Below are 12,366 nucleotides of genomic sequence, written 5' to 3' on the forward strand. Positions count from 1 at the left end.
TTGCCCATCTCCCTCTACATTTTCTCTGGGGAAACATTATGTACTGCCCTGTTGGCCCAGGAAGGTGAGCCCATCCAATGGATCCACCTCTCAATCGGTGGGATCCCCAGAGTTTATTCTCTAACCAACCAGGTTGCTGATTGCATTATCAAGGGCAGAGACACCTCTGTCCGGTTGTTTGGCACAGAACTTCACCTTATTGTCACTCCCTTTAAGATAACTGATTTCACCTGGCTTCAGAGAAATAATAACAGAGTTGCTATGGCTCTCGAGGGGTTTCTAGGTAAAATTGATTGCCATTATGGCCCCCACAAATGGATGAGTTCTTTCTCCAGGTTAGAATGGAAGCCCCCCAGGCTTTTTCTGTCTCAACCTAACCCTGACTTTCTTACCATGTTTACCGATGGAGGGCGCCTGGGGGCTTCCCTAGTCATTTACCCTCCTTTAAAACACAAAAAAGAGCCTATCCCCATAAAGTCACTCTCCCATGAGGTTGAGGGGTCAGCACAATTCAAAGAACTATTTGCTGTCGTTCTAGCTTTAGATACTATTCAAGAGCCATTTAACTTATTTTCTGACAGCCTTTATGTTGTTAATTTATTACCCAACCTGGTTGAGGCCCATATTAGATTGGACTCCAACCCTATATCTCCTTTGATGATTCAAGCTCGTTCCCTACTCAAACAAAGAATCAATCCCATTTTTCTTCAACATCTCAGGGGTCATCAAAACTTACTGGGATTTCTCTCTCAAGGAAACAATTTGGCTGATAAAATGGCTTCTATGCCTCAATGTAATACTATTACAGAAGCTACACACTTCCACTTATTGACCCATGTCAACTGGAGAGGTCTCAAGCACAGGTTTCCACAGGTACCAGTCAAAAACCTTAAAAAAATTGTCCGGACTTATAAGTCCTGTCAGCCTTTCCTCCAAGTACCCCCCCTTCAAAATACAGGAAGCAATCCTCGAGGGCTCCGCCCTAATCATCTTTGGCAAATTGATGTCACACACTATTCTCAATTTGGAAAGCTTAAATATATCTTTCTTTCAGTCGATACCTTCTCCCGCGCCTGCTGGGCATCAGCACATGCCGGGGAAAAATCTAAACATGCCATTAGTCATATGCTTCAATGTTTTGCCACTCTTGGGCTACCTGATCAAATAAAAACAGATAATGGCCCCTGCTTCATAAGCAAGGCCTTTATAGGTTTTCTCCAGACCTGAAAGATTTCACATTCCACAGGCATCCCATACAACCCCCAGGGCCAAGCTATAGTTGAAAGATATAACCAAACTCTCAAGTCTCAATTACAAAAACAAAAGGGGGAGTCCTTACCCCCACATGACCAACTACCCTAAACACTTTAAACTTTTCTAAAGAAAATAAACAATTATCCCCTTTTCAAAAACATTGGTCCTCATCTGTTACCTACAGTCCTATCTGGGTAAGATGGAGGGACCCATTGACTGGGGCCTGGAGAGGGCCTGATCCGCTCATCACTGCAAGGAGAGGGTTTGGATGTGTCTTCCCTCAAGATGAAAAAAGACCCATTTGGGTACCAGCGAGGGACCTAAAATATTTGTCTGAACAAGGGGACACTGACAATCATTTCTCTAGGGAGTGTCCCACCCCTGAGGACTGTTTCTAAAATGGTCCTTTACCCTGCTAAATTAAATAACTCCCTCCCTTGTGGAGGATTGCTGGCTTTGCCTCCAATCTGGGCCTCTCTGGCTGATTGCAGTACAGTTGTCCATACGACCTTAAAAAGCTGCTCAGCCACCTTCCCCATCCCCGTCCAGCTTTTCCCAATGTTTCCTCTGGGCATTTGGGCCCTTCCTTCTCCTAATAATTCCAGTATAGATGTGAGATACATTCATATTTCCTTCTGTAATTTTAACAAAACTGAGCCCAGTGCTCAACGCTGTCCGCCTTCTGGAATGGCTTATGTTTGCGGAGGCAAAATGGCCTGTAACTTTCTGCCCAATTGGATGGGCCCTTGTGCCCCAGCCACCTTAATCCCAGATGTAGATATCATTCCTGGAAGCTAGATTCCTTGGCTAAGGTAGTCCTACAAAACAGGAGAGGACTAGACCTACTAACAGCCGAAAAGAGAGGCATATGTTTGTTTTTACAGGAAAAATGCTGCTTTTACGCCAGTAAATCGGGAATCGTCCAGGACAAGATTAAGAGGCTCCAGGAAGACATGGAGAGGAGGTGACGGGACCCCCAAGACAACCTGCTACAGACGGGCTTACATGACACCTTACATCCTCCCTCTATCTGAACCCCTCCCCATCCTTCTCCTCCTTCTTCTTCTCCTTCTCCTTCCCCTCCTCCTTATCCTCACTGTTGGGCCTTGTGTAATTAACAAACTTACACAATTTATTCACCAGTGGCTAGAGGTAATAAAACCTCATCAGGTCGAGATATCACAGGCTGACAACTAAGAAATTAAGTTCCTCAGATGACCCACTGCCACCTCCCCTGCCCTCCATGTGACCAATGATGGGTAAGAACCCCAGAGGAGGACAACCTAAGACAGGCCATGGAGTGGCTCAGTGAGCTAAACACCTGGTACTCAATGATGGGTAAGATCCCCAGAGGGGGACAACCTAAGACAGGGGCCACGGTGACTAATGCTCTTACAAAAACAAAAGGGGGAGATGTTGGGCCCTTAAAGGCCTAGGCGTGAGGCCTAGTGGAACTTCCTGAGCCTAGCTAAAGTTTGGCGACCTGTCTCTGGCCAGCTATGACTCAGCAGGATGCCTAAGGGCTTCTGGCCTGCTACTTCCTCGTGGTAATTGTAATTACCATTTCAATAGTTAAAGTTTACTATTGGCCCTTACCTCTTCTCCCACCCTAAAATCCCCGCCTTCATCCCCAACATGATATAGGCAACTGCTCAGAGTAATAAAGTGAGTTGTTCCTGCATTGCAAAGACTCCCGACTCAGTGTGGTTTTTCTCCGGTGGCCAGGAGAGGTTTCTGGGTCATCCGACGCTCATCATCCCCTCAACCCCTAGGGAGGAGCCAGCAGGCCTGGTCCTTCCCTCGGCACTACCTGTGCGGGAAGGAGCCCCGCATATATAGTACAGAAGCTTTACAGCATCCTAATGTCATGGCCTTGGTGGTCCTCTCAGCCCACTTTCAAAGGAATAGCAGAGACAAATCATCCAGTAAAGGATAACTGTAAGTATCTGGTTGCTGCTGCTCCTACAAGGCCCGAGTCTCAGGGAAGTGAAGGGGAGGAGAAGGGTCTGGGAAGACCACACAGGTGTTTGGGTAGAGGTGAGGAATTTGGGGAAAGCCCCTTCTGGGACAACTAGACAGGGCTTGTCCAGGGAGGACATTGCTGGCTGGGATGAGGGCGCTGATCCCAGACGTCCTCTCTCCTATTGTTGAAGGTTTTAGGCTAGAATGATGATTTCTAGGAAAAAGTCCCTCAGTGGGATCTGGAGACAATGCACTTGGTGAATGCCCAGTGTGGAGAGGTGCCGCGGACTGACTCTTGGGGAGATCAGGACTAAGGGAGAACAAGGGCGAAGGCTCAAGGAGAACTCGGGATTTGGCGAGGAAATGACAGACAGACACACTCAAGTTGAATATGCTGCTGCAATTTACTGAAGGTTTCATGAAGATTTTATACAGATTGAACAGGGAAACTTAGCAAGCCAACAAGTGATCTCAGAAATCATTAATCTAAACAATCTTGAGTATTGTTCTATTGTAAGCATACATGTAATGTTGATCAGGCAGGAATTGTACCCATTTTTTAACAAGGACGCCTTGCATCATTGACCACAACATTATACAAACAGAAACTAGGTGTAAGGTGAATAACAGGTTACTTATTTCTTATACCCCAAGGACTGTATAAACACCAAGGCTTACGCTTCCTTGTTAAGCGTTCCCATAAATGGAAGAGAATGCCATAGCCTCCTTTTTTCTTTATAATTTATTCATCTATTACCGAATTCATCATATCCTCCCTCATAGGGGAGTGGATCTAGGTAGTTCCCAGCTCTGGGAGTCTACTATTAGCCCTTGATCAAGTACTGAACATATCCCCCAGGAAGTTTCCTAGTGGGAATGCCTAAGTTTTACAACTCCTTATCTGTAGAACTGTCATACTTCTAATGAACATTACCGATTAACATTTCTACTTTCACTTTCTCAGGATCAGTATTGTTCTAAAACATCATAAGCTGTTTCTACTCTACACCATCTAAAAACTGTTTTAGAGTTAATTTTTTATTCCTAGTAGAGTTATACATTTCCTCCATTGCCCTAATCATAGGAGGGGCACATTCAATGCTTAGATTGTTTCTTGTACTCTGATTGCGTGCATGATTACTAATAAGTGTTGAATTAGCTGTTCTTAGACAAACAGCTAGAAGAAAGCAGGAAAGAAACAGCATTGGCGCCAGCAATTAGGTCGTCGTGACTTCATGGGCAGCAGGAACCTTTACAGTAACTGACTGCCAAGGGGTCACCGGGGGCATCCCTCCGAGGAGTGCTGACCCTCTGTCCTCAGCTCTCTTCCAGTGTAGAAGCATTTTTGCTTGCTACACAGGCGAGGTCGCCGTGGACGTAGCAGAGAGGAAAGTGCCTCTTGTTTAACAGGATATTTTGTAAGAAACATCTAGAAGCAAGAATTCAGGCTAGAGACATGGGAGGCATAGCTTTATGTGTAGTGTAGGTGAAATCTGAGTTCTGGCATCCAGAAAGACTTCTTGGAGGAGGGTACTGGGGAGTACAAACAGGCACAGTGATACTCACCTGTTATTCCAGAACTCTGGAAACAGAGACAAGGAACACCATGAGCTCAAAGCCAGCCTGGGATATGTATAGTAAGACCTGGTCCCCCCCAAAAAAATATTGTTGGCGACTAGGTTCATTGGGTACTGTTTGCCTTGTAAGCCTAAGGACCTGAGTTTGATCCCCAAAACCCATATACAAGAGCCAGGTGTGATGCTGCAGGCTTGTAATCCTAGAACAGGGGAGATGAGATAGGAGAGTCCTTAGGGCTGAGTAGCCAGCCAGTATAACCTATATGGTGAGTTCCAGGCCAGTGAGTGACCCTATTTCAAAAACTGTCAATGGCATTCCTGTGGGTAGCAGGAGATAGGGCCTGTCAGCCAGCATTGTGATACTTTGGGATTTGAGTCTTGACTCTGGTTCTGGCTGACCTCTTCAGCAGCAACTGGTCCCCTACAGGTACCAACCAGAGCCTGGAAGACAGCAGAAAGTGTAACCAGCTCCAATGTATTCTCAGTGTTTAATCAGACTCAGAACCAGGAGTTTAAAGAGGTTGAGATGAACTTTGTAGGGACTAACAGAGCACATGAAAATTATTCAAGGATGTCTGCAGAGAGAGCTCAGTGGTTTAGGCACTTGCTTGCAAAGTCTGAAGGCCTGGGTTCAATTCCCTAATATCCACATGAGGCCATATGCACAAACTGGCTTGTGTCTCTGGAGTTTGTTCACAGTGGCAAGAGGCCCTCATACATCATGCTACACCCATTCTCTCTCTCCCTTTCAAATAAATGAATAAAACTATTTCTAAAACAAAATTATTCAAGGAGACCTCAAGGGCTGCACATGTTGGCATCATTCTCCCTGGCCACCATGGAATGTCACCTTGCCTGGAGAAATAACTTCCTTTTCCCTTGAATCTTTACCTGAGTGTATGTCATGTGATCTCAGTAAGGCCTTTCCCTCTCTAAGCCTCAAGTTCCCTCTCTGGGTTGGTGTGGTCATGAAATAAGGGACTGAGAGTGGAGCCTCCCAGCATGCTGAAGTGCAATAAGCAGTCAGAGATAGTGGATAGAGCTAGGGGAAGGAGGAACCTGAAATGAGGTTCTTTTGGTAGCAGATGTCAGGTGAGCCCCACTGCTGAACGGTAAATGGCCATCTGGGCTGGGTCTATCATGGCTGCTCAGGGCCCATATGTCTGTCAGGACTTCACCATCATGAACCAAAATTAGGATGGCTTCATTGACAAGGAAGACATGAGGGACACCTTTGCTTCACTGGCTGGATGAGATAGGAATGCAGAAAACTTGAGACTGGGTCGGGGGAGGTTTTGCAATGTGCAAGCCACCAATCAGGAGTAGGTGGCTGGGAACATACCAAGGTATGGCACTGATTGATGGGCTTATAAGCTGAGTGTTCTTCTGTGTCCATCATACCCCTGCTTCACCTCCCTCCTCCAGGTTACATCAATATCAAAAATGAGTAGTTGGGAGCCATGGTGAAGGAGGTCCCAGGGCCCATGAACTTCAGTCTTCCTGACCATGTTTAAGGAGAAACTTTAGAGTCAGAGAGACTCTCAGGAGGCTGGGGAGTTGCTAGGGAGAGGGAGTAGACATGTCTCCCTATGGGGCCCTGATGTTTACATAGCCACAGTTGAGAACATGGTATGCCCCTCCCCAAACACCATCCCTGGAAGCACACATCACCCCAGGCCCTGCATCAGTGTCCACATATCTCAGACTCCTGAGAACTGAGAATAACGACATACACCATCACATGAGCTTATTTACCTTATCTACCTGCCTTTTTTGCCTCTGTGGCCCCTGTTGATGGTGAGTGACAGGCAGAGAAGTGCTATGGGGGGAATCGGTTCTGGAAACCACTGTGGCTGGCTAAGCCCATTGCCAGATAAGTTACCTTGTCAAATTCTGTAGTCACCACAGTCCCAGTGAAAGGATCAAAGAGCTGTGTTCAGCAATAAGGAGTCTGAGTATGCTCAAACAGGTCATGATAGTTGTTCCAGGTGCTCAAAAAAAGCATATCTGTAGGAGAAAAAGACAATGATATCAAAATAAAGGAGAAACTAATGGAGAAAAGGAGGGGATATGATAGAAAGTGGAGTGGTGAAGGGGAAAATGGGAAAGGGAGAGAAATATAATGGTTTATTATCTCTAAGTAGAGAAGTTGTCAATAAAACATATTTTTAAAAGGTACCCAAGAAAAGTCACAGAGTTACTTGGTTATGAAAATACTTAATGGACTGAGGATATAGCCCAAGGATAAAGTATTTGCTTACTTTATGCAAGGGTCTGTGTTTGATCTGTAGAATGGAAAATATTATTGTGGCATTATATGCAACATATGCAAATTGAGTAATTATAGTGAGGATGAAGCTTGTGACTCATTCATTTTCATTTGAATTAATATACTTGGGCAGGAGAGATGGAAAAAATTAAAGCTAGGCATGGTGGCACATGATTTTAATCCCAGCACTTGGGAGGCAGAGGTAGAAGGATTGCAGTGATTTCAAGGCCATCCTGGAACTACATGGTGAATTCCATGTCAGCCTGGGCTACAGCAAAAGCCTACCTCAAAAAAACAACAAAAAAAGTCTATACTACCTCTCTGGATTGCAATACACAACATTGTAAAAATTATCAGTTTCTGGGATGGAGAGATGGCTTAGAGATTTAGATATTTGCCTGTAAAGCCAAAGGATCCAGTTCTGATTCCCCAGGACCTACACAAGCCATATGTACAAGGTGGGCGCATGTGTGTGGAGTTCATTTGCAGCGGCTGGATATCCTGACATGTCCATTCTCTCTCCCTGCCTCGTTCCCTCTCTCTCAAATAAATAAATTAAATTAAATATTAAAAAGAATAACTCTAATGGAGCCACTAACTGTCTCGCAGGACTCAATATCCTGGTTGGGGCTAGAAAATGGAACCATCTCTGTTCTCTGGTTCTCCTGACTCTGGGACATCCTCTGCATAGTCATCTCCCAATTAGAGATTTCTATGTTTGAAAGGAAAGGTCAGGCTAAGCTGTGGCTGAACAGAGAGGTAGGCACTGTGGTCACCCTGCCCTCAGCCCTGACTGGCCCTGGAGATGAAGATCTGGACTCCCACACACTGCAGGGTGATCCTGGGTAGTCTGAGTTGCTGTTTACACCTTAATATTTCTGTAGAGGGCTTGTCTAGAATCTCCCATAGAGGAGCTGGGGTGTTGCCCAGCAGTACAGCATTTGCCTGAACTTCCCCAGTGAGGGCTGAGATCTGGCTCAGTTATAGAGCTCCTGCCTAGAAAACCCCACTGTGGGAGTGTGGTGTGTCTCAGTGGCAGAGCACTTGCCCACTTGCCTTAACTCCTGAACTTAGGGGCTGGGATGTGGCTCAATGGTATAATTTAAATATTATAAAATTTTCTAACAGTTCATAATGTGTGATAGTTATAAATCTATTGGGAGCCAAGGGTGAAATGTGTAACCTAAATAAATGGCCCCCAACATATTCAATTATTTATCTTAAGGTGTGATGATGGGTTTCAGATTTCAATCTAAAGATATACAAAGTGTGCCTAGCAGGAGTTCCCGAAGTGTGTGGTGGCATGTGGCTTTAGGCTTGTACTTTTAAAGTCTAACTATCCTTCATACTCACAGCTTTTTATAGTTTTTTTTGTTGTTGTTGTTGTTGTTTTCTATTCTGCAAGTACAGGCAGATTGGTGCCATTATTAGGCTCATCTGTGACCTACCTCCTCCCCATTGGCCCCTCCTTGTTGAGGTATATGGGTCGTGCATTGTGGAGTTAGCCAACAGTAATTGGTACCATAAATGTCTCTGTATATCATGACCCAACATGTGGCTCTGACATTCTTTCTGCCCCTTTTCCACAAAATTTCCCTGAACCATGTTGGGTTCATTTTTGGTCTGCTTCAGTGCTGAGGTGTTGGGGGCCTCTGGGGCTCTGGCTTTCTGATTTGGCAGGCATTGATTTTTCTCTGTGTTGTTCTCCTTCTGCCTTGTGCTAGTACCTGGTTCATCAGGAAAACAGCACCCTTGCTTGTTTCGCCAATTGTTCCTAGTTTCAGCCGGGGCCCTTTTGAGGTATGATGGGGTGGCTCTCTCCTTAAGATCTGCATCTATCTGAAAAAGAGAAGCAGATTCTCCAACAGAGAGTAAGTTAGCATCAGGACAAATGAGGTAGCCCTTACTTTTTTTATAGAGAGTTTAATAGGTGTAGGCCCTCATGATTGATGGTAGCTTGATATTGGAGAGTGGTCTTTTGTTTGGATATGGTTCTGACTTGTTTCCCAGCTCTAGCTATGGGTCTCGTACCACTGAGGGAATCAGTTAGCTGAATCAAGAGCAGTTGGTTTCCCACCATGGCTGTGTGCCACTATTGCACTTGTGTGGGCATCACACCAGGTTATTTGTTGCTAAGTAGGTTGGACCATGAGTTGCTTGGACAGATATTGGTTTATTCCCCCAGTCGCCCATGTAGCACCTTCTGGTACTAGACATGCTACCTGTCTGGGGACTGACTCTCTCCTGCCTTCCAGCCATGCTGTTCCATTTTACGTGTCAGCTGCATATTGTGTCTTCAGCAATAGCGTCTTACCACTAACCTTTGGTAGGTCATCAAGTAATATGACAGAAATCTGTCATTCTTTTAGAAAACCTTGTAGGTTTCTCTGTTCGAAAGCTCATTGTGGGTGATAGCCTCATGCTGGTACTGGGAGTTACAGCCCAGTGCCCCCTAAGAAAATGAGGAAAAAGGTAACTAATATAAAGGAGTTGGAGAGGAGAGAAAGAGAGACAGGGAGAGGGAGAGGGAGGGAGGGAGGGAAGATGTAGAGGATTTAGGTTATACTTGATCCTACCCTCTCCAGTGTCTTGTGGTTCAGGTGTTTCCTGTAAGGGCCTGATGGAGGTTCAGCCATTTGGTCTGCCTTTTAGGAAGTAGAATTTTATGGTACCATTGATGTTTGGGTCTAGGTTAGTGTTTCCCACCCCTTCAATGCCCCCCCTTCCTCTCCATCCCTCCTAGTGTCTAGTCCATGAGACGCTTGCTCATGTGTAAGGTATCTTGGGTAGCTTCAGGTTAGGTGCTATAGATGAGTGAGACTATGTGGTGATTTTTTTCTGTGATTGGGTAAGTTCACTTCATACTCACAGCTTTAAAGTAGCTCCTGAGAAAGTTCAAACTGTACCTCCCTTTAAGATCTTGGGCTTGATCCTTACCCTAGATACAGTTTCACCTGTTAGACTCTCTATATACTAGAGTTAAAAATTAGAACTCATTGGGAGAATCATATAAATTGTCAATGGATTTATGTTACTTTGAAAACATATAATGACAGTCAACAGCGTTAAGAAAATACATTTAAGAGCCGGGCGTGGTGGCGCACGCCTTTAATCCCAGCACTCGGGAGGCAGAGGTAGGAGGATCGCCGAGTGTTCAAGGCCACCCTGAGACTACATAGTGAATTCCAGGTCAGCCTGAGCCAGAGTGAGACCCTACCTCGAAAAACAAAAAAAAAAGAAAAAAGAAAAAAAAGAAAATACATTTAAGAAATATTTGATATACTAATACTATTTCCTTAGATCTGATTCAGTTACATTCAGAGATTTTGTCTTTGCAAAATAATCATCTTATTTTTGGTGCAGCTAAAGTTGCTGATGACTTAATATCTACTCTTAAGTCTACCTTGCCTGGATGGAATTCTCTCACTTCTTGGATAGGAAGCTTTACTGCTACAGGTGTTTGTCTTTTGCTCATTCTGTGTTTGCTGCCCATACTCATTAAATGCCTTTTCAGATCCTTTATAGATATCCGTACAGAAGTACATGGGATACAGCTATGGACTGACCACAGCTCCCTAAGACATTATCTTAAAGCTCCTACGGAGGCTGGTAGTCAAAGACGGGTAAGGTTCTCTCAAGTTAGGTCAACCTAAAACAGGGCAAAAATGATAAAATTCATGTACTGATGATGGGGAAGGCCTAAATATCATAGAGGACAACCTAAGACAGACACAGTCTTTCTGCACTGAGGCACAGAAGGGCCAGGTTCATGAAAAATAATAAATAAAAAGGGAAAATTGTTTAAAACCATTTGCCTGGCTTTGTATCCATATGTCTGGGCCATTTGACAGCAAGAGTTTAACACCTACATATAAACAAGCTTATACACATTCAGTGTTACTGATAAGAACTGGCCATTCCTTAATATTTATGTTTATATTACTAAGATCAAAGGGTTTGTTTGTTTCCCAATCTTGGGATAATCTTTTGTGCCAGGTTCCAGCCCTGACTTGAAGGAGGCTCCCCAAAGGGTGGTGTGAAAGGGAGCGGCAAAATAATGACTCGAAGTCACGTTCTGGTGCAAGCTGACAGGCTAATGCTGAAGGAAGCTGCGTTTTTCCAGTTTCTCTCTCTGCTTTCTTCTCTGTTTCCTTTTTTTTTCTCTTTTTCTGTTTTTTTCTTTTTTTATCCTTTTTTTTTGTTCTCTGTTTTTTCCTGTTTCTATGTTTCCATGCTTCTATGCTTCTCTACTTCTCTGCTGCCATAGCTCTTAGCCTCAGTTTCTTATTTTCTGATCATGTCATGTAAGAACAAACTTCAAGAAAGGTATAATTTCACAGAATTCATAGAAACATTCTGCTATTTCTTTTCATCAAACAATCCCATTATTATTCACCTCAAGTAAAGTCATCAGGCCCCTATAATGATTAACTGTTTTCACATTTTCCCCATGTATGTGTGGTCAAGCACTTGTGATTTCCTGAACTTCTACTTTCAATTACTATATTAAACGTGAGAGGCAAAACAACCACAAATGGGGCTTCCCATCATTAATCACTGATCCAATAGATCTATTTATCCTTTAATCATTTATTTTGAATTTTCCTTTTCATGTCCCTCCAATACTTAGACTTTGGTCCCCCTGATTGAACTGTTTCTGACTTCAGTTGATTTTCTGTAAGGATTCTTAGTAAAGAGTCATAGATTGTTTCAATTGCCACCATTTAGAAAAATTAGTCATGGAACCATTTTTACATTGTTCCAGGAGGTTCATTGTTTCCTTTCAAGTGTACTGTAGTCCATGCCTGACTTTCTTTAATGCCTTTAAGGAAAACAATTATCTCCATCCCTTGGGCTCTGTTCAAAGGAGAAAGGGATGCTTTTATTTTTTCTTTTTTGCATTAGTATTCTGTGATCCAGGGATTTTGCAAGCACAGATATAAATGGATACCTCTTTTTAGGAGTATGGTCCAAAGAGCTGCCAAGAAAAGCCACAGGAGAGCCTTTCTGATGACCTTAGGTGTGGGATGGGTTGGATGAAAATTAAAGAAAGCTATTCTTTTTTTCCCTTCCACATTTAAATTATATCCACTTGGGAGTATCTCAGCCTCCCTTTCCACAGTCCTTAAAGATCTTTTCTTGAAAGAGAAGTTCAAGTGCTGTCTATTTCTGATGGGTTCTCAACAGAATAGTTAAGGCAACTTTACAAGGCCCTGTCCTTGAAAAAAGTATGGATGGAGAAATGGATTAGCAGTTAAGGCACTTTCCTGCAAGGCCAAAAGACCCAGGTTCAACTCCCCAGGA

This window comes from Jaculus jaculus, unplaced genomic scaffold (genome assembly GCF_020740685.1).
Source record: "Jaculus jaculus isolate mJacJac1 unplaced genomic scaffold, mJacJac1.mat.Y.cur u25, whole genome shotgun sequence".
NCBI classification, from domain to species: Eukaryota; Metazoa; Chordata; class Mammalia; order Rodentia; family Dipodidae; genus Jaculus; species Jaculus jaculus.